Source organism: Mercenaria mercenaria, chromosome 16 (genome assembly GCF_021730395.1).
Source record: "Mercenaria mercenaria strain notata chromosome 16, MADL_Memer_1, whole genome shotgun sequence".
Classification (NCBI taxonomy): domain Eukaryota; kingdom Metazoa; phylum Mollusca; class Bivalvia; order Venerida; family Veneridae; genus Mercenaria; species Mercenaria mercenaria.
In genome coordinates this window covers 12,539,608-12,563,887 of record NC_069376.1, presented here as the reverse complement: position 1 = coordinate 12,563,887, position 24,280 = coordinate 12,539,608, and the positions used below count along the sequence as shown (strand labels likewise).

Sequence of the window (24,280 nt, the reverse complement as noted above, 5' to 3'; positions counted from 1 at the left end):
AACTGCAATTTTCCCTGACCAAAACTTTCGCGTTCTTGGACGCTTACCTGGTCATCTATTGATAAATGTGGCCTCCATCCCCCCATCAGCCAACCCTTATCATGTTTCTTGTTATATTGATAACGAAAGGGTGTAAAGACAGTTGGTTCCAGTATAACAGATCACTATATTATTTTAGTGTGATGTAACAGACAACAAGAAAGGTCTTTTCTTTTTGGATTTTTCTACTGTTTCTGTTCAGACAAATGTACAACATTCTATGAAAATTTGTCTTTATTCATATATTTTTTTTGTAGAAAATAGCATTTTTCACATAAGTAAAAGGAGTAGTCTACTTGTAGACTTAAAAGCGTATGTATGTTGCAATATATTTAGAAGTTGTTTGTTTCTTTTTTACATTAGAGTATTCGAGCTTGCATTCTACAAATAATAATTGAAGATTGACATAGAATCATTTAAGCAGAAATGCCTGTTTATTTTTCAAAAGTTGAAAATTCAATAAATAAATAGTATTCAGCTGAAATGCCTCAACATATCAGTATCTAATGACTTAAAAAATCTTACTTAACACATTTTTATCATGCTGATTTACTTTTCCAGCTGTAGCAAACTTTACTTATACCCTTTATATGTACAATGGTATTAGTGTTTGATTTTTTTTTTTTTTTTAACTTTTCATTTTTAATTGTTTTTCTATGGTGCCCAATAAGTCCTAATATCCACCCTAAGTATGCAATTTGTTTGCATCTTTTCTACACCTCTTAATTTTTCAGTCTTTCTCTGTTAGCCGAATTCTAAAATATTACAGGGTAAAATTAAGATGTTGCAAAGAATTCTATTAAAAGAGTCTTTTACTTTTAACAAAATACACCACTAATTATAACTATTCAAACTTATTAAACACTGAACTTCCATAAACACTCCTGCACTTGAAAACTAGTTTTGATATTTACTAAGAAGAGTTGACCAGAAGATTTGGTCTATTTTTAAAAAAGTAAATCAAAATAGCAATGTTTTGGACATTACAATCTGTAAGCAGTAATTTGAGTAAAGAAAATGGTAAACATGTAAGAATGGTATGTAATAAGTTTTCTTAAGTAACTTTTCCAAACAAACATAACAGAAAAGTTTTATTATGGCTTATATGGTAAAAAGATGGAATAAATTTGCAACTATGAACTTCAAGGACTACACAGTTCATAGCATTCATACAGTCTTAATTCTCTTAAAAGTTAAAAATAATTTTGTTTAACAGACTGTATTTTTTTAATGTTTGGTTTAGCCAAAAGAAAAGAACTGCCTTTGCCTTTTATTTTCATTCTTTTTACTTTTTCACAACTTTATTCTCCTGCTTTTGACTTCTGGTTCCAAATTTCCCTGACTTTTCCCTGACTTAAGCTAAATTTCCAAATTTCCCTGACCAATTATGAAATTCCCTGACTTTTCCATGACCTTGAAAAAAAAAAACTTTTTCCCTGACTTTTCCCTGACCGTGGGAACCCTGCTTTCAACATTGGCCTAGAAATCATCATGATTAAAATTGTGACCAAGTTTCATAAAGATTGGGTCACCAGAGCTCCAGATAAGCTGTGTGTATTTACGCAATTAAAATTACAGAAAACCCAATTGAATTCATACAGTGTGCGTACTAATCCTAATACCCAATTCATAAAGTATTGCTTGCATATCGCATTTTCCTAATCACCTGAACGCATTAAAGACTTTTAGGCATAAAGACACTAAATAGTAAATAGCGCAAAAAAATGGTAGTCGCATAACGGCGGATACAAATAGTCCTCAGCTATTTTCCTTATTTTCTTTTCTAAAATCACATGACAAATCTATGCTTGACATGTAGGTAGCATTTTCATAATGAAATAACATCATGACAAAATTTTTCATGGAAACTTAGCTCATACACCACCAGTATAATTTGGGGTCTCATTTAGCTGATTTTGCAGTTTGTGTATTTGACTGAAAATATTTTTCTTGCATCAAACATGACCCCCACTTTTCTACTGATTTTTATTTAGCACTGACAATATTCTCTAAGACAATGTAAGTTACAGACATTTAAAATGGGTCCTGATGTGTGCTGCGGTCATTGGAAATAGGTCATTTTTATACAGAATAAAGAAGAACAACTATTGAGTGTGTTATAACCTTACTAATGCTAGACAAATGACTGGTTATACGTTACCAAAAAACAGGTCGCAGTTTATCGGAAAAATGGCAGTACCATTCACTTGGGATATTGATAAATTGATCTCTAACTGCATAAAAGTGAAAAAGAAAACAGTATCAAACAAAAGTATCTCAGAATACATTAAATGATTGGAGAAAAGAAATATCTTTAGCACTATTACTTAAGATACACAAAGTCATATTTACCTTCATAACAGGCATGTATTACTAAATATATTTTTAAAGAGACAGTATAAAGAAGGTAGATCAGTAATTATACCATGTATATTGTAAGCAAAAAATACTCGGATGTTGTATGTGAGATTGGTGAAATACCCAATTCGTTTTAGCAAATACCCAGTCACTTCTGAAAAGGCTAGGTAATGATTTAAATTTCTTTTTACCCAATTCAGATTTCCAATACCCAATTCAGGCAAAAAGTGATGGGTAAATACCCAATTGTACCAAAAGCTTATCTGTTAACAAGGCAAATGTTGACAAACGACACAAGATGGACAATAACCAGTCACAATAGCTCACCTTGAGCACTTTGTGCTCTGTTGAGCTAAAAAACAATCACTGTAATCTTGCGTATCTTAGAGACATGATAAAGTCACTTCATAAGTTAGAAAAAAATATTTATAACATAAAAATATTTTTTATTGTTTTATTTTGACATACAAACTTGTCTCAATACAGTTATTTTCCAGATAATTTCTTGCACATCGGACTGGCGTTTCCGGTGATTTTACCCATGCCGGCAAAACCCATCTGGCACCCCCCCCCCCACCCCCCCATGCCAGATGACTCTCGTGCTGTTAATGACAACTAGTGTAGTATCAAAATAGTACAAACAAACAAAGAAATTTTTAATCGAATGAAAGTAGCTTGTTTTCCAATCCATTCGATTAAAAATTTCTTTGTTTGTACTTTTTTGATTGATGTATGTCTTTTTATCAAACTTTGTTAATTTGAATATAGTACTCATGTCTGTGTATACAATTTGTGGAAATAAATACAGTTTAAACCAACTAGTGTAGTGGTTCAAGCACTGATAATATATTATGTAAAATACAAAAAAAAGCAGTAACCTCGATAGTTTCTCTCAGTTCCTTATAGTATATTCCTCGATTCAAAATACATTAGTTTACCGTAAGAACATAACGTTACGTTACAAACAATTAAACTAAAGTGGAACATTGTTATTGTGCGTAACGCAAAACATCATGACGTCACTTCTGCTTACGGATGTTAATTTCCTGCGCTTTGTGTTCATTCTCTACTGTAAGAAAGAGTGCTATAAAGAAAGTATTTCTAGCTCTTATCTGTAAAATACAATTTGCAAGAAATTCTGCCGATTAAAATGGTAGCATGTATTCGATATGCAAGAAAAAATATCAGTCATGTCTTTACAAATCAGATGGATATATCTGTCCCTCGGCCACCTGCGCATGAGCGGTAATTCGGCAAGCCTCATTACCACCCAATGCGCAGGTGCCCTCTGGAGGGATATTTATAACCGATTCTTAAACACATGACAGATATTATTAATGTTAAAAAAAAAAACAAAAAACAAAAAAAACAAAAAAAAAACAGAGAAAGCCTTTGGCTGAAAACAGTAAAAATGTAGTCTTAAGTCAATGTCACATTTTTCTTAAATCTTAAAAAAACATTCTAAGATGACTGATGGTATCTCCAGACTAGAATCTTGGGCAGCATGTTACCACTCTTGAACATCTTGCCAGCTTGTCTGATTGTGTTGGTCCTATATTTAGAATGGCTGTGGATGCTGGTTGATACTGCAAATCTGTAACCATGGTGCAGAGTATATACATGTACCTGAAAATGCAATAATTATTGGTATGATTATGAAATACAACAGAATCATAAAATATTGTCACTATACAATTTTCTGTTTCTTGACCGTTTTACGCAGATTTATGACATCTAATTTCTTTTAAGAACAACAAGGACTTCCAAGTTACTATCTATTAATATATTAATAGTTTTCTTGCAAAAATGAAATAGAAAGGAATAAGGAATTAACATAAATTAACTACAGAATAATATCATAATACCACTGAATCTGCCAAAAAAAAAAAACACTTTTAAATGAAATGTTTACATTATTTTTGTAACCTTTTGTGTGGTGTGCACAGACATCTACTGGTGAAAGGCAGAGCACCAGAATGAAAATCGTAATGTGTAGATTGAACAGTGAGTGAGTGAGTTCGGTTTTACGGCGAATCTACACAAAATGGTCATATATCGCCGAGCAAGAGAGGTCATCAATAAACAAGAGGTGGGGGAATGGTAGTATAATGGTTAAGGTGTCGGTTGATGAACCTGGGGTCATAGGTTTCAGATCAGATGGGGTCAAGACCACATCCTCTACTATGACATCAATACTGTAGACACAAGTGTGGTTCAAATAAGCTTGAAGATTCTATCACAAATAAGCTAAAATGAATTAGCGTAACTAAAAATGAAAACCCAAAAATTGCACTTGACTTTTGATGTAAAAATCTGATTCATGTACATAGCACATAATTTCTCAACATGATTTAAATCTGTGTAAGGTTTCATTGGAATCCCTTGAACTGTTTAAAAGTGATAACTCAAGACACCAAGTGTTTATCAAGGATGAATTAACTTTGTTTGTTTGTTTGTTTGGGGTTTAATGCCGTTTTTCAAACTAACTTACTACATAAAGCAGAGTGATTATATATAGGCATAAACAGTCTTCCAGGCCTTCAGTTCCTTTTGTAATAGAGAAATACCTGTAACAAGGTTCCAGCAAAATGTAAACTCACTTTTCCTGTCTCATGTTAAAACACAACTGGCTTGGTCAAATGATCACCAAAAATGTACCGGTAGTCTCTGGTTTCAAATGGCCTGAAAATGTTGTAATATTGTTATATACATGTTATATATGTGAAACCCTATTACTGAAAGTGGGAGAAACAGTAAAAAGCTTGATTTTTTTATGCAGATGTTATGAACTTTAACATTAAAACTCAATAATCAGTATCAATATTATTATTTATTAATTATATGGCAGTGTAGAGCTGGCCTCAAGAAAGTCACTGGGCTTCATGACATTGTGCACAGGTAGAGCTGGTAGCAAGAAAGCCACTGGGTTTTATTACATAGTGCACAGGTAAAGCTGGCCACAAGAAAGTCACTGGGCTTCATGACAATGTACACAGGTAAAGCTGGCAGCAAGGAAGTCACTCCGCATAATGACAATGTACACAGGAAGAGCTGGAATCAAGAAAGTCACTGAGCTTCATGACAGTGTACACAGGTAAAGCTGGCCACAAGAAAGTCACTGAGCTTCATGACAGTGTACACAAGTAGAGCTGGCAGCAAGAAAGTCACTGGGCTTCATGACAGTGCACACAGGTAAAGCTGACTGCAAGAAAGTCACTGAGCTTCATGACAGTGTACACTGGTAGAGCTGGCAGCAAGAAAGTCACTGGGCTTCACGACAGTGTACACAGGTATGGGCTTCATGACAGTGTACACAGGTAGAGCTGGCAGCAAGAAAGTCACTGGGCTTCATGACAGTGTACACAGGTAAAGCTGGCCGCAAGAAAGTCACTGAGCTTCATGACAGTGTACACTGGTAGAGCTGGCAGCAAGAAAGTCACTGAGCTTCATGACAGTGTACACAAGTAGAGCTGGCAGCAAGAAAGTCACTGGGCTTCATGACAGTGTACACAAGTAGAGCTGGCAGCAAGAAAGTCACTGGGCTTCATGACAGTGTACACAAGTAGAGCTGGCAGCAAGAAAGTCACTGGGCTTCATGACAGTGTACACTGGTAGAGCTGGTAGCAAGAAAGTCACTGAGCTTCATGACAGTGTACACTGGTATAGCTGGAATCAAGAAAGTCACTAGGCTTCATGACAGTGTACACAAGTAGAGCTGGCAGCAAGAAAGTCACTGAGCTTCATGACAGTGGACACTGCAAGAGCTGGCAGCAAGAAAGTCACTGGGCTTCATGACAGTGTACACAGGTAGAGCTGGCAGCAAGAAAGTCACTGGGCTTCATGACAGTGTACACTGGTAGAGCTGGCAGCAAGAAAGTCACTAAGCTTCATGACAGTGTACACAGGTAGAGCTGGCCGCAAGAAAGTCACTGGGCTTCATGACAGTGTACACAAGTAGAGCTGGCAGCAAGAAAGTCACTGAGCTTCATGACAGTGTACACAAGTAGAGCTGGCAGCAAGAAAGTCACTAGGCTTCATGACATTGTACACAGGTACAGCTGGTAGCAAGAAAGTCACTCGGCTTCAAGACAGTGTACACAGGTAGAGCTGGCAGCAAGAAAGTCACTGAGCTTCATGACCGTGTACACAGGTAGAACTGGAAGCAAGAATCACTGAGCTTCACGACAGTGTACACAGGTAGAGCTGGTAGCAAGAAAATCACTGAACTTCAGGACAATGTACACAGGTAGAGCTTGTAGCAAGAAAGTCACTGAGCTTCACGACAATGTAAACAGGTAGAGCTGGTAGCAAGAAAGTCACTGTGCTTCATACCAGTGTTAATAGGTAATGATGGCAGAAAGAAAGTCACTGGGCAAGTTCCTATCATGATAAAGACTCATGCTAGGTTTCATCAATTTATATCAAATACTTTTAGAGCTAGGTGTGTCTTGAACTTTGGACGGACGGAAACACGGACAAGACCAAATCTTTATATGCCCCTACCACTCATAAACAGGGGACTCATAATAGCTTGTGTTATGTTTCAGTTCAATATTTGCATTGTCTTTGGAGAGAGCAATGTATATGCAAACCTTCAACCTTAAAGGGGAAAACTTTTGTTAAAATTCATGTAAGGTTATGTTACTTTTTTAAGTTAAACACGGGCATATTTCTGGAAATTCTGCACTTAAAAAAAACTTGTCACACTAAATAGCATGTATAACATGCTTCAATTTATTTATTTATCTATTTTGTTGTGTTTAACGTTGCACCGACATAATTATATATCATATGGCGACTTTCCAGCTTTGATGTTGGAGAACATCACGAGCAGGCACATGGGTAGAACCACTGACCTTTGGTAAACCAACTTGATAAATTCCTCAGGCACATGAAGAATTCAAGGTCCTAAGTGAGGCTCGAACCTACATCTATGAGGGACAAGTGATTTGAGATGTTTCAATTGAATAGAAGATATCTAACTTAATAAAACAAGAGGACCATGATGGTCCTGAATCGCTCACCTATCCCCACATGACCCAGTGTTGAACTGAGTATGACGTCATTATTTCTATTATTTGACAAAGTGACCTAGTTTTTGAGCACATGTGACCTAGATATCATCAAGATAAAAAATCTGACCAATTTTCATGAAGATCCATTGAAAAATATGGCCTCTAGACAGGTCACAAGGTTTTTCTATTATTTGACCTAATGACCTAGTTTTTGAACACACGTGACCCACTTTTAAACTTGACCTAGATATCATCAAGGTGAACATTCTCACCAATTTTCATGAAGATCTCGTGAAAAATATGGCCTCTAGAGAGGTCACAAGGTTTTTCTATTTTTCGACCTACTGACCTAGTTTTTGACCGCACATGACCCAGTTATAAACCTGACCTAGATATCATCAAGCTGAACATTCTCACCAATTTTCATGAAGATCCATTGAGAAATATGGCCTTTAGAGAGGTCACAAGGTTTTTCTATTTTTAGACCTACTGATCTAGTTTTTGATCCCACATGACCCAGTTTCGAATTTGACTTAGATATCATCAAGGTGAACATTCTGACCAATATTCATGAAGATCCATTGAGAAATATGGCCTTTAGAGAGGTCACAAGGTTTTTCTATTTTTAGACCTACTGACCTAGTTTTTGATCCCACATGACCCAGTTTCGAACTTGACCTAGATATCATCAAGGTGAACATTCTGACCAATATTCATGAAGATCTCATGAAAAATATGGCCTCTAGAGAGGTCACAAGGTTTTTCTATTTTTAGATCTACTGACCTAGTTTTTAACCCCACGTGACCCAGTTTCGAACTTGACCTAGATATCATCAGGATGAACATTCTGACCAATTTTCATGAAGATCCATTGAGAAATATGGCCTCTATAGAGGTCACAAGGTTTTTCTATTTTTAGACCTAATGACCTAGTTTTTGACCCCACGTAACCCAGTTTCGAACTTGACCTAGATATCATCAAGGTGAACATTCTGACCAATACTCATGAAGATCTCATGAAAAATATGGCCTCTAGAGAGGTCACAAGGTTTTTCTATTTTTAGACCTACTAACCTAGTTTTTGACCCCACGTGACCCAGTTTCGAACTTGACCTAGATATCATCAAGGTGAACATTCTGACCAATTTTCATGAAGATCTTATGAAATATATGGCCTCTAGAGAGGTCACAAGGTTTTTCTATTTTTAGACCTAATGACCTAGTTTTTGACCGCATGTGACCCAGTTTCGAACTTGACCTAGATATCATCAAGATGAACATTCTGATCAACTTTCATAAAGATCCCATGAAAAATGTGACCTCTAGAGTGGTCACAAGCAAAAGTTTACGCACTAACGGACGCACGGACGGACGACGGACGACGGACGCTGCGCGATCACAAAAGCTCACCTTGTCACTTTGTGACAGGTGAGCTAAAAATAACCAGTACAGATATACATGTAGACACTAGACTTTCTTATTCTTTGAATAGTTGAGCTTAAATTCAGCTTTATAATTTTGTACCTTGGACACTATGTTATATTGCAGTATGAACATAATAACAGTTTATATAGCTGAAATAAAAGTTGATTCAATGCCTTATACATTTGTATTTGTTACTGATAAAATTAATGCATCCAACATATACCATGATGTTGTTAATTGACAGATTAGCAAATTACCTGTTTCAAGAACCTGCTGAACTCTGATGTTTCCATGAATAACAGACATTCTTGTCCTTAGCAACTTGTATCTGCTGTATCTTGTCTTTCCTGGGGCCATTTTCCTTTTCTTTTTCCTGTAAGACAATCTTAAAAGATATAACCAAGGAAGAGTTTAACTGCCAGAATTACATCCAATATACATTTATCACCCTTTATTAAATGTGACATCTTCGAAACATTAAAGCTACTGGCAATAATGCATGAAGCCAAGTTTGTGATTTATATGTGCCTTTTTTTCCACATTGGCAAAATGATATAATTTCTAGACAATATTAATACAAAAGCACTGCCTTGCGGTTGCAGACGCTCATCTGATTTGACCCTGGATCGCTCACCTGAGTAATATGAGCTATATGTTTCAAATGGAAAACTGATGCTAAAATATTAAGAAGGTAGATCAGTAGGTCACATTCATGGTGACTGAAAGTCAGTTTTAAGATCGGTGTGCAAAACTGCACATGTCATCCAAATTTCAAGGCTGTATCTTTAAAAACAAGAAAGACGGATCGCGGGGTCGTGAGTTCGATCCTCGGGCGGGGCGTATGTTCTCCGTGACTATTTGATAAACGACATTGTGTCTGAAATCATTAGTCCTCCACCTCTGATTCATGTGGGGAAGTTGGCAGTTACTTGCGGAGAACAGGTTTGTACTGGTACAGAATCCAGGAACACTGGTTAGGTTAACTGCCCGCTGTTACATGACTGAAATACTGTTGAAAAACGGCGTTAAACCCAAAACGAACAAACAAAACAAAAACAAGAAAGTAGGCCAGAACGTTAAGATCACAGTCAAGTGATCTGTAATTGCTTGGGGTCATCAGGTAGTTATCAATAAACAACCTAGGAAATATGATCTGTTAATTTTTGAATTATTTTTCCCTATATAACTCATAATTTTAAAAAGTGACCCCCAGGGTAGAGCCTCTTTTCACCCATAATTTGAACAAACTTGTTAGAGATTCACCAGCAATGCTACATAACCAATACAAAGGCCAGGCCTTGAACTTCAGACAAGAAGATCTTTATTTTCATAAACATGTACCGTATAAGTCTATGTTAAACTTGGTACCCCCAGGCCAGGGCCTCTTTTCACCCTAGGGACATAACTTGAATAGATCTTGTAGAGAAACACTAGGAAAGGCAACATACTTCATACTAAAAGCCTAGGCCTTGCGTTTTCATGCAAGAAGATTTTTAAAGTTATTTTTCCTATATAAGTCTATGTAAAACCTGAAACCCCCTGTCAGATCAGTTGAAAAATACAGCCTTTATCACTTACACAAGGTTTTTCTTTGATTTGACCTAGTCACCTAGTTTTTGACCCAAAATGACCCATTTCCAAACTTAGCCTAGATTTCACCAGGGTTAACATTCTGACCAAAATTCATGAAGATCAATTGAAAAATACATTCTTTATCTCATACGCAAGGTTTTTCTTCACTTGAGCTAGAGACCTAGTTTTTTACCCTAGATGACCCATTTTCGAACCTGGCCTAGATTTTAACAAGGCAGAGCTCCAGATAAGGGCCGTATTTTCGTAATTACGCATTTGATAGGGGTCGGATACGAATTTATTTTAAAATGTGGCCATATCAATACGAATTTATTTTAAAATGTGGTGGTATCAGTACGACATCTAAACAGTATTACAAATTTCAAAGGAAGATCGAGCCGAATTGCATGTCTGCGCCAAGTTGCGCTAATCAACGCTATCCTGACTGTTGACAATTTGCACAGTGTCAAATGAGTGTGGAATACACGAAACACACGCCAGTAGCATAATGTAAGATCCGCCTACTTCAGGTACTTGCGAGATTTTCCAGAGAAGTGTGAAGCGAATCAAATTATCCGATACACTGCAGTCAATTGTGTTCAGCCAACTGGCGCTGCGGTTACGTATTTGACACTTTGTTTAGTTGTCAGCATGTCAGAGAGCAAAAAAAACACAATGTTTTAAAAACGTGAGATTAATTAGAATATTGTACATATTTTTTGTCATATATGGTAAAAGAATGACATGTAATGTATTATTATGTTAACTCTAACTGACTTCCACCGATGAATTGATTTGAATATATGTAATTTTAGTTTACACAGTTTTACTTTCAGTTTTTATTCGAGTAGATACTTTTCACCAATGATATGACTTATTCTTATTTTTGTCTGTTATCTGGAACTACCATTACTAATTTCACAAAATATCAGGTAGTACCGTTACGAATTTCACAGAAAATCTGGTAGTACCGTTACTAATTGCACAAAACCTTATCTGGAGCTCTGACAAGGTATTCATTCTGACAAAATTTCATGAAGATCGGTTGAAAAATACTGCCTCTATCGCATACACAAGCTAAATGTTGACAGACAGACTGACAATGGATGCTGGACATTGAGCAATCACAAAAACTCACCTGAGCAAAGGTGAGCTCAAACATTATACATGCATATAAGGTTTATGTGTTATTTTTATCAGTTTTATATGAACTAATATACCTGTTACCAAGCCAGCTTATACCTTTGCACGACAGGTACATCTTTCTATCAGAAGGTTGCTGCATGGAATCTTGGGGAAGATGTTTGGCTATCTGTACGGCAAAACATCAAGGTTAAGTTTACTCTCTAGATAATGTGAAGAAGTTATCAGTTACTTGTAGAAAACAACAAAATTTTGTAGCAGACGTCCCTGGCTTAGGGACATTTTTCACAAAACATATTGCATGAAATCACAATGTCTTCTTCTATACTATAGATGTACGTAAATCAAAACTAAATATCAGAAAATTCACACAGACTTTATGTAGTTTGAAAATGTCTGGAAATCTATAAATTTGTGAATGCTTTCAAATGCTATATATAGCATTGTAATGGTTTACTGCCTTTATCTTTAAATAAAAAGGGAATTAATTAAAATAAAATGAAACATTTTGTCATATTAAAGAGAGGTAATTAATAAACAAGTGAAATACATGACGTTTATACTGTACTAAACAGTCTATCAATACAAATGATCTTACTTTCATTTTTAAATTACTGGGAAAACTGATATAAATACATATGTATTGTACTTTATCATAAAAAGGGAAGTAATTTAATGAACAGAAAAAAGAAATTAAATGGGGTGCCTGTGACCTCAAATTTGTATATGACACCATGTCTTGTAATGGTGAATATTTATACCAACACCACTGCATCAAAAAGTTACAGAGCAGACAAAATTACCAAAAATCCCAATAGGTGACATTGACCTTGCATTAGATGTCAGTCTTACATGCAACAAAATAATTTGTTTTTGTGACTGTTTAAGTCAAGTTAACATCTAACTGTGACCTTGACCGTTGAAACGGGCCTGGTCTTGCACATGACACATTGCCTCTTAATGAGGTATATTTGTGCTAAGTGATTTTAAAATTCCTTGACAAATGGCAGAGCAATGGACAGGACAAGAAGCAAGACCGTGTTAACCTTTGACCTCTATGTGTGAACTTGACCTTTGACCTACAGGTCTGGATCTTGCATATGACACATCAACGACATGATAGGGAAAATTTGTACCAAATAACTTTAAAATTCCTTTATAAATGGCAGAGCAATGGACTGGACAAGAAAAGGACCAAGTTAACCTTTGACCTCTATCTGTGACATTGACCTTTGAGCTAGGGATGTTGGGCTACAGAGTGACACATCAACTTATTAAATGGAACATTTGTGCCAGGTAATTTGAAAATCCCTTATGGATGACTGGAAAAGAAATATGCAATGAGAACACTGAACCTCTAAGTGTGACCTTGTCCTTGGTGCTTGGGGTCTGAGTCTTGCACATGACTCATTGCCCCATTACTGTGAAAATTTATGCCAATCAATTTAAAAATCCCTTGAAGAATGGTAGTTATGGATCAGACATGAATCGGATACTATTTACTTTTTGCCTCTTCTTAATCTTAAAAGCTACATGTACATGTAGGTGTTTGGTTATCCATATAATTCATAAAACAGGATCAATTACACCGCACTTCAAAGCATTATTAATGTGAAAAAAAATTATCAAAACTTCAACCCGAAAATTTATTTAATTGAGGGCATGACTGAGGAAAGACTGATACGAAATTTATGGTCTTAGTTTCATATGATGCATGTGTTAATTTTTGAAATGCTGATTCTAATGACCTGTATATTACTTTCTTATATTGAAACTAGTTAATAAATATATGTTTCTCTTTGACTATATCCATATTTCACAAAATTTAAGATGGAATTTCTGTTAGCTGCAGGATTTATCAAATGATTTGTATAAAACTGCATCCAAATGATCATGAAAATGTTGAATGATTGCTATATACATTATTTAACAAATAACCGTAATATTTGAATAATTTTAACAGAAAAACCTTTTCAACAGTTACTGCATATCTCTGCAAATCCAGGCTATATTATATACCCAGTCACATAAACGATTTGCCAAAACTGAATGCATCAGGTTTCAATTAAATACAGCCTCTAGTTAGGAATTTATCAGTTTGATGAAACGCATTCCATTGAGTGATCTATTAAGCGATCTATTATATATGCGTTCCATTAAGCGATCCGTTTAGCGATCCATTATACGATCTATTGTGCGCTCCATTAGCGTGTTGTTAAATGACATATTTATGCTAATTAGCGATCCATTAGCTCATTTGCATGTGAAATTCGAACACGGTTTTGATGGTGTTTATTGGATTAACAACTCGCTTGCGGATCATGGTTTTAGTGGTGTTTATTGAAAGTGTTTATTGGGCCTTTTTTTTGTTTGGGTTATGAGGAATAACGAATTTCAGTGAATAAAGCCATCAAGTAATAACACAGACGAAGTATAAGTTCAGGAAACGTTTAGCATTTAAACTGAAGACATGAAAGCCTGTGTCAGAGAGACAAGAATAACTCTCCATATACTTTGTACAGTCAAACCTATAATATTGATTCGTTTACATAATTTTTTTCAGCAGGAACATACCATATCCTTACATATTCTGTAGACTTTTCCTATAACAATTCCTTCAACTCCACACATGAGAGACACAAATCTGTGCAACAAATGTGAACTTCTTGTTGTGTTTATGGAAAACTGCCCTACCTCATATATTTCTCTGCAAAAGAAGAATATTTCCTCACATGATGTACATACAAGATAATTATGTTTTTTAATGCAAAGCATATATTAAGACATATCTCAGTGTTATAGATCTATCAGAATTGTGCATTGTAGCAACTGTTTCCATTGTGTGATGTGATGTTGTGTTAAAACATTTAATGTTCAAAAAGTTGCTTTTCCAGTTTTCAATTTTGTTCTGTCTGTGACTGATAGCAGAGCTGGACTAAGTGAAACAAGTGATGAAAGACTTAGTGATAATAAAGAAATCCCTGCTGTTAAGGTGAAATTACACAAAACCAGACAGCCATTATGACTAAGTGAAACAAGTGATGAAAGACTTAGTGATAATAAAGAAATCCCTGCTGTTAAGGTGAAATTACACAAAACCAGTCAGCCATTATGACCAAGTGAAACAAGACTTAGTGATGAAAGACTTAGTGATAATAAAGAAATCCCTGGTGTAAAGGTGAAATTTAAGTTGCGTATCACAGCGGAGCTTTCTGGCAAAAAACAGCCCAGATCTATATAAAGAATGAATTTAATGTACATCACTGCCTGCTGAATGTTCCAAACTGGCTAAATTTCTGCAAATACCCCTGAGAATCTACAACTGGTTCTTCAAATTTTTCCAGTGACTAATATCAATTGATGTGACCCTTCTTGTGATAGAACCAGTATCTTCTGTGTGATTGGAAAGCCTGCAGCCAAACCATATCCGAAATATGACTCAAGCTAGTCATAATATCTCAGATTGAATACTTATTCAGTTTAAATGACTGCATGTATGTGCAAAATATATTTCAAAACAATATGACTGCAAAGAAAGTGTGAAATGTAGAAATGTGTCCCTCTAAGCAACTTTTCTGTGAACATTTACATCTCAATCCCCTTTCCCCATACTGAAACTGTCATAATGTAATATAAAACTTAACAAGAGGACCATGATGGTCCTGAATCGCTCACCTCTTCCCACATGACCCAGTTTTGAGTATGACAATGTTTTTTCTATTATTTGACATAGTGACCTAGTTTTTGAGCTCATGTGGCCCAGTTTTGAACTTGACCTAGATATTATCAAGATAAAAATTCTGACCAATTTTCATGAAGATCCATTGAAAAATATGGTCTCTAGAGAGGTCACAAGGTTTTTCTATTATTTGACCTATTGACCTAGTTTTCGAAGGTACGTGACCCTGTTTTGAACTTTATCTAGATATCATCAAGGTGAACATTCTCACTAATTTTCATGAAGATCTCATGAAAAATATGGCTTCTAGAGAGGTCACAAGGTTTTTCTATTTTTATTATACCTACTGGCCTAGTTTTTGACCGCATGTGACCCAGTTTTCGAAACTGACCTAGATATCATCAAGGTGAACATTCAGATCAATTTTCATGAAGATCCATTGAAAAATATGGCCTCTAGAGAGGTCAAAAGATTTTCTAATTTTAGACCTAATGCCTAGTTTTTGACCGCAGTTGACCCAGTTTCAAACCTGACCTAGATATCATCAAGATGAACATCAGACCAACTTTCATACAGATCCCATGAAAAGTATGGCCTCTAGAGAGGTCACAAGGTTTTTTTATTATTTGACCTACTGACCTAGTTTTTTATGGCACGTGACCCAGTTTCAAACTTGACCTAGATATCATCAAGGTGAACATTCTGACCAATTTTCATGAAGATCCATTCAAGGGTATGGCCTCTAGAGAGGTCACAAGGTTTTTCTATTTTAAGACCTACTGACCTACTTTTTGATCACAGTTGACCCAGTTTCAAACTTGACCTATATATCATCAAGATAAACATTCAGACCAACTTTCATACAGATCCCATGAAAAAAATGGCCTCTAGAGAGGTCACAACGTTTTTTCATTATTTGACCTACTGACCTACTTTTTGATGGCACGTGACCCAGTTTCAAACTTGACCTAGATATCATCAAGATGAACATTCTGACTAATTTTTATGGAGATCCATTCACAAGTATGGCCTCTAGAGAGGTCACAAGGTTTTTCTATTTTTAGACCTACTGACCTAGTTTTTTACAGCACATGACCCTGTTTCAAACTTGACCTAGATATCATCAAGATGAACATTCAGACCAGCTTTCATACAGATCCCATGAAAAATATGGCCTCTAGAGAGGTCACAAGGTTTTTCTATTATTTGACCTACTGACCTAGTTTTTGAAGGCACGTGACCCACTTTCAAACTTGACCTAGATATCATCAAGATGAACATTCAGACCAACTTTCATACAGATCCCATGAAAAATATGGCCTCTAAAGAGGTCACAAGGTTTTTCTATTATTTGACCTACTGACCTAGTTTTTGACGGCACATGACCCACTTTCGAACTTGACCTAGATATCATCAAGATGAACATTCTGACCAATTTTCATGAAGATCTCATGAAATATATGGACTCTAGAGAGGTCATAAGGTTTTTCTATTTTTAGACCTACTGACCTAGTTTTTGACCGCACGTGACCCAGTTTCGAACTTGACCTAGATATCATCAAGGTGAACATTCTGACCAATTTTTATGAAGATCCATTTACAAGTATGGCCTCTAGAGAGGTCACAAGATTTTTCTATTTTTAGACCTACTGACCTAGTTTTTGACCGCACGTGACCCACTTTCGAACTTAACCTAGATATCATCAAGATGAACATTCAGACCAACTTTCATACAGATTCCATGAAAAATATGGCCTCTAGAGAGGTCACAAGGTTTTTCTATTATTTGACCTACTGACCTAGTTTTTGAGGCCACGTAACCCACTTTCGAACTTGACCTAGATATCATCAAGGTGAACATTCTGACCAATTTTCATGAAGATCTTATGAAATATATGGCCTCTAGAGAGGTCACAAGGTTTTTCTATTTTTAGACCTTCTGACCTAGTTTTTGACCGCACGTGACCCAGTTTCGAACTTGGCCTAGATATTATCAAGATGAACATTCTGACCAACTTTCATAAAGATCCCACAAAAAAATGTGACCTCTAGAGTGGTCACAAGCAAAAGTTTACGGACGCACGGACGCACTGACGCACGAAGGACACCGCGCGATCACAAAAGCTCACCTTGTCACTTTGTGACAGGTGAGCTAAAAATCAAGTCTTACGTATGTAAAATGTGTCATAACAAACACTTTGAATAACAAAAGTATCAATTACAATGTCTGTTCAAATTGCTTCCTTTACTGACTTCCAGATCTGAAGCAATGTTAACTGTTTTCAGGTAAAATTTAGTACAGTAAGCTGTATTCCAAGTGAGAATTATTAGGTCAGATTGTAGCTAATAATTAACTGCAATCTGACCTAATCATTCTCACTTGGAATACAGCTTACAATACTGTACCAATTATTATGAACAAAGTCCTGTCCAATTTCAAAGTAACAGATTACTAATGTAATCTCACTACCACACATGCTTCAGAATGTAGTCATTATGGTAAAACTGGCTGAAATAATGTTATTCCACTATAATTCTAATTTCTACCTTTCTTTCAATTGCCGTTGCAATTTAAACGAAGTCTATTAAATTTTACAGTATCACGGAAAAGTACCTGATTTTTATTAAAAATATTTACAAAGGAATTATTTACATATTCACAACACCAAACAATTGTCTTCAGTCAAATCTGAGAAGTTGTAGACTTATATACACAAAGGCGGTCAATCCCCTTCTATGCGACAAACTTCACATTGTTCAAGCGCTCTCATTTCAGGGTTTTGGGTACTGAAAATATAAGAAATCCAACAAAATAAGTAAACATACAATTCAGGACCTCAAATATGAAGACTTATGCTCAATTAAGCATTTAAGGAAACCAATATTCAAGTCTAGTGTGTGAAAATCTGCCTGTTTGCCTTCAAAATCTATTGAAATATGCCAATTTCAGGCCTGATCTGTTCAATTTCAAGTCCGTAAACTGATTTTTCTTGCACAGATTATGATTACACATATTTCTCTATTCAGACTGTGTGTACTGTGTAAATTCAAGTATCCAAAAGAGCAATTTAATGTAAACAAGAATAGAAATATATATGAGCCGTGCCATTGGAAAACCAACATAGTGGCTTTGCGACCAGCATGGATCCAGACCAGCCTGCGCATCCGTGCAGTCTGGTCAGAATCCATGCTGTTCGCTAATGGTTTCTCTAATTGCAATAGGCTTTAAAAGCAAACAGCATGGATCCTGACCAGCCTGCATGGCTCATATGTAATATCCGACTCTAGATCAGATTTCCTCGGCCGCAGCTCAAATTTCTAAAAATCCATGGCAGCATTTGTAATACACCATTTTGTTTTCCACAAACATAGAACTTATACAAATGCATTTTATGCATGAAAACCTGCAAAATTAGAAAATTTTCAAAAATATGTGAACTGTACATGCTGAAAGTAGGATTTTCACATTTTTCAAGTGCATGTATAGTTTTTACTCAAACTGAAGCAATTTCAGCAATGATTGTAATAATTAATTCAAGTAATATTCAGATTTCTATGCCTACCAGCCATTCAGCATCAAAATTCCAGCCATGTAGATTGCAAAATAACAAAAATATTGACAATTTACTTTCTGAATTTTTCCATTAAATCAGGCCTAAGACCTAAGTTACTTTTACTATATGTTCTATATAGGCAATGGACACTAATGCAATTTTGCATGCATTCCAACCCCTCGAAATACCTGAACTCAACAGAACTATTCAAGAGAAAAAAATCCAGCCACAATAAACATGGGGTTTGAATGGCTCTTTTTTCAACCATTTTGAACCAAATCACATGCGTATGAAGAATACTCTCTAGATGGTCGCAAACAGGCGAAACTGGCAAAAACTTATCAAAAAGTCATGTTATGCATATTCTGACATTCTCATTCTGTCAAATTGTACATGTACCTATTATTCTATATCTCCTCTATTAAATTATGCTATTCATTAATTGCAGGTTTGCCACTAAAAATTCACCAATGTATTTTTGTATACACCATCAAACAGAGGAACTATTTTCTATGTTACAACTTCCTTATTGTGGTCAACCAAGGGCAAGTTACTGTGATCTTGTGCCTATTTTGGCACAGCCTGTGCACATACCTTGTTTGCATGCTAAACAATGTTAATGTGAAGTTCAAATAAGATATAAGCAATAGTGACAAAGAAAAACAAAATTTGCCGAAAACTTTAACCAAGAAAACTCAAGCTGATACTGCGGTGAGTAGAATATAGCATCCCATATTCTCCATATAGTGAAGATAAAAATGGTGTCGGTGAGTAGAATATAGCATCCCATATTCTCCATATAGTGAAGATAAAAATGGTGTCGGTGAGTAGAATACAGCATCCCATATTCTCCATATAGTGAAGATAAAAATGGTGTGGGTGAGTAGAATAGAGCATCCCATATTCTCCATATAGTGAAGATAAAAATGGTGTTGGTGAGTAGAATATAGCATCCCATATTCTCCATATAGTGAAGATAAAAATGGTGTTGGTGAGTAGAATATAGCATCCCATATTCTCCATATAGTGAAGATAAAAATGGTGGTTGTCCAGCGGGCAACAAACTACAACAGTCATATGAGTCTGGTACTGATTACTTTCATTCACTTTCAGGAATTGTTTATCAAGGTGTGTCATGTCTATGCAGTGTTACTGTTTATTTATGCCTTCTTCTGTATGCAGTGTTACTGTTTATTTATGTCTTCTTCTGTATGCAGTGTTACTGTTTATTTATGCCTTCTTCTGTATGCAGTGTTACTGTTTATTTATGCCTTCTTCTGTATGCAGTGTTACTGTTTATTTATGCCTTCTTCTGTATGCAGTGTTACTGTTTATTTATGTCTTCTTCTGTATGCAGTGTTACTGTTTATTTATGCCTTCTTCTGTATGCAGCGTTACTGTTTTTTTATATCTTCTTCTGTATGCAGCGTTACTGTTTATTTATGTCTTCTGTATGCAGTGTTACTGTTTATTTATGTCTTATTCTGTATGCAGTGTTACTGTTTACTTATGCCTTCTTCTGTATGCAGTGTTACTGTTTACTTATGTCTTATTCTGTATGCAGTGTTACTGTTTATTTATGTCTTCTTCTGTATGCAGTGTTACTGTTTATTTATGCCTTCTTCTGTATGCAGTGTTACTGTTTATTTATGTCTTCTTCTGTATGCAGTGTTACTGTTTATTTATGCCTTCTTCTGTATGCAGCGTTACTGTTTTTTTATATCTTCTTCTGTATGCAGCGTTACTGTTTATTTATGTCTTCTGTATGCAGTGTTACTGTTTATTTATGTCTTATTCTGTATGCAGTGTTACTGTTTACTTATGCCTTCTTCTGTATGCAGTGTTACTGTTTACTTATGTCTTATTCTGTATGCAGTGTTACTGTTTATTTATGTCTTCTTCTGTATGCAGTGTTACTGTTTACTTATGCCTTCTTCTGTATGCAGTGTTACTGTTTACTTATGCCTTCTTCTGTATGCAGTGTTACTGTTTATTTATGTCTTCTGTATGCAGTGTTACTGTTTACTTATGCCTTCTTCTGTATGCAGTGTTACTGTTTACTTATGTCTTCTTCTGTATGCAGTGTTACTGTTTACTTATGTCTTCTTCTGTATGCAGTGTTACTGTTTACTTATGTCTTCTTCTGTATGCAGTGTTACTGTTTACTTATGTCTTCTTCTGTATACGTAATCTTTTATCGTATACATTCTTGAACATTTGGTTTGTTTTGGGTTTAACACCATTTTTCAACAGTATTTCAGTCATGTAAACGGCGGGCAGTTAACCTAACCAGTGTTCCTGGATTCTGTACCAGTACAAACCTGTTTTCAACAAGTAACTGCCAACTTCCCCACATGAATCAGAGGTGGAGGACTAATGATTTCAGACACAATGCCGTTTATCAAATAGTCACGGAGAACATATGCCCCGCCCGAGGATCAAACTCACTACCCCGCGATCCGTAGACCGACGCTCTAACTACTGAGCTAAGTGGGCGGGTACACTATATTATAGTCATTGTTGTCCTCATTATTTTGAATTCTGGTCAGCAGTTTCAGAAGAGATTTTGAATTAAAGTTCTTCACACAGTCACATAGAGAAAACTAACAAATTAATGTGGCTTGAAGGAATCTGATACAGGATCACCCACAGAAAATTGTAGTGAAATTATTTTCTAATCAAAGAAGTACTTTTCGCAGCTTTACAATTTTCCATATAAGGAAAACTTGCCCCATCCCTGGCAGTCTTATTCTTTAAACAAAACAAGAAATTTTGCAGCCATATTACTTTGAAATCGAGCTAGATGCTTAGGAGAAGATAATTATGTTTATTTAAAGACATAGAGAGAAAACTAGCCATGACGCCAGGTAACCATATTTTTTTAAATCAATATAGCGTGAAGGAATTTGAAGAGTGTCAGCCAAGAACTAAGAAAAGGAGAAAATTTTAATCATTTTAGGTACAGCCTTTATAAGAAACTAGCCACACCTCCTGGCAGTCATGAGTTTTAACGAAACAAAATTATATGAAGGTATTTGGTGAATGGCCATACAAGGAACATTGCTTTGAAATTATTTTCAAATCAAGCCAGATGTTTCAAAGCTAAGATTCTCAAAGTTTTCTATACATCAATACTGGGAAAACTAACCTACACCCCTCCCCCACTCCACACCCATTTTTTTAATGCAAAAGAATGATCTGAAGGAATTTGGGAAATGGTAACATAAGGAAAACTTCTGTGTAATTATTTTAAAACTGGACAAACAGTTTCAGAAAAGATCTAACTATATTAGGAACATTAGCCTGGACCTATGTTTTTGTTTGTTTGTTGTTTTTTGGGGGGTTTTTTCGTATAGATCACCCAAGGAAAATTTCGAGGATAGTATTTTAAAATGTTTTCTATGAAGTATATTATAATAACATTTCTCCTTTTAGCTGCCATTGCAACAAGAATTCTGCTACTCAGTATAATGAAAGTCTTGAAATCTGAAATAAGACCTCCAAAGCAAAGAAACAATCCTGTGAAGTTTGGTTGAAATAGGCATAATGGTTAAAAGGAGATAGAGAAATTTTGGATGATATATGGATGAAAGACCACCAATGATCCTATAAGCTCACAATGATAGGGAAACTGGATAGTGAAACTGGACTGGGAAACTGGATAGTAAAACTAGATAGTAAAACTGGCTGCATCTGAGGAAGCTGGAGCTGTTTAATGACTCCAAAAAGAATAAAGATATTGGACAGTAGCTTGAGTCTGTGTCAAAAGTATTAATAAGAGAGGTAAAGATAAAGTGTATCAAAACATTACATATATATAATTCTAAGCAAAAAGGGGGATAATCATGAAATATTGGTGAAAGAGTGATTTCTGCACCTTGTGTCATATTATATGGGTTATGACTGTAATAACAACTTCAAGTTTGAATCAATTCCTTTTAGTTATAACTGAGATGTTGAGAAAATGCATCAAAATTAACCTGAAATTCTTTGTACAAGAGGGCCAAGAAGGCCCTGTACCGCTCACCTGACCTATTGACCTAAAGATCATCAAGATTAACATTCTGACCAAGTTTCATTAAGATATGGTCATAAATGTGGCCTCTAAAGAGTTAACTAGCTTTTCCTTTGATTTGACCCTGTGACCTAGTTTTTGACCCAACACGACCCAGATTCAAACTTGACCTAAAGATCATCAAGTTTAACAATCTGACTAAGTTTCATTAAGATATAGTCATAAATGTGGCCTTCTAAAGTGTTAACTAGCTTTTTCTTTGATTTGACCTGGTGACCTAATTTTTGATCCTACATAACCCAGATTCGAACTGGACCTTAAGATCATCAATATTAACATTCTGACCAAATTTCATGAAGATATAGTCATAAATGTGGCCTCTACAGTGTTAACAAGCTTTTCCTTTGATTTGACCTGGTGACCTAGTTTTTGACCCCAGATGACCTTATATCAAACTCGTCCAAGATTTTATTGAGGGTAACATTCTGACCAAGTTTCATTAAAACTGGGCCAAAATTGTGACCTCTAGAGTGTTAACAAGCTTTTACTTTGATTAGACCTAATGACCTAGTTCTTGACCCCAGGTAACCCAATAACGAACTCGTCCAAGATTTTATTAAGGGTAACATTCTAAGTTTCATTAAGATTGGGCCAAAAATGTGACCTCTAAAGTGTTAACAGTCAAATTGTTGACAACGGCCGGACACCGCCGTACACAAATGATCACAAAAGCTCACCTTTGAGCACTTTGTGCTCAGGTGAGCTAAAAAGGGGGGGGCATATTTCATGAAATATTGGTCCATATGTATCAGAGACATGGATCTTGTGTCATATGATGTGGGTGATAAGGTGGAACAACTAATTTTAAGTTTGAATCAAATCAATTCAGTAATATCTGAGACAGAGTGAAAAGGCATCAGAACTCCAGATAAGATGCGTATTTGCATATATACGTTTTGAAATTACGAAAAACGCAATTAAAATCAAACCTATGGTACTGGTACACATTGAAAAAAATGGGATACATAGATTACTCGATTTAAGTGTGTAATCCAATTTTATCGTAAATCAAGCACATCTTTTTTGTAATCGAGTACAACAAACATAAATGCTGTCTCATACAGTAACTGAAATTAAGATGTAGTGTAAGATGTAATGTATACAGTTACCAAAATGTTAAAACTATTTGAATGAAGGCTCAAGAATATTCAGGAAAACAGCATTGGTCGACAAAGGCACATCAGCAGAGCACATGATTTTCAGAAAATGATACAAACAGTTATTATTATTACCCTGTAAATGATTTCAAATACTGAAAGATTATTTAGAAAATCTAAAATACGCTTTGAAAAAATATCTAGGAGTAAAATACCCTTTGAGAAAAAAAAAACTAGGTGGTAAAATACCCTTTAAGCTAAAATCTTATCTGGAGCTCTGAGAGCATCAAAACTTTGAATCTGAAATACATAATAAAAAGGGG

At 35.5% G+C, this 24,280-nt stretch overlaps 1 long non-coding RNA gene across 15 annotated transcripts in view; it reads right to left on the bottom strand.

Annotated features, from left to right (window-relative positions):
* Positions 1–1,944: 1,944 nt before the first annotated feature.
* Positions 1,945–24,280, bottom strand: part of LOC123539735 (uncharacterized) — a 41,286-nt gene continuing 18,950 nt past the window's right edge. For 7 of the 15 annotated variants that reach the window (XR_008367722.1, XR_008367731.1, XR_008367725.1 and 4 more), the window contains 6 exons: positions 17,885–18,018; positions 14,127–14,259; positions 11,630–11,721; positions 9,095–9,210; positions 4,998–5,079; positions 1,945–4,023 (listed from right to left, as the gene is read on the bottom strand). This is a non-coding gene — a long non-coding RNA (uncharacterized LOC123539735). Of the gene's footprint in view, positions 4,024–4,964; positions 5,080–9,032; positions 9,211–11,629; positions 11,722–14,126; positions 14,260–17,884; positions 18,019–24,280 lie in introns of all 15 variants that reach the window. The other 8 variants (XR_008367726.1, XR_008367727.1, XR_008367729.1 and 5 more) reach the window with 8 other exon arrangements.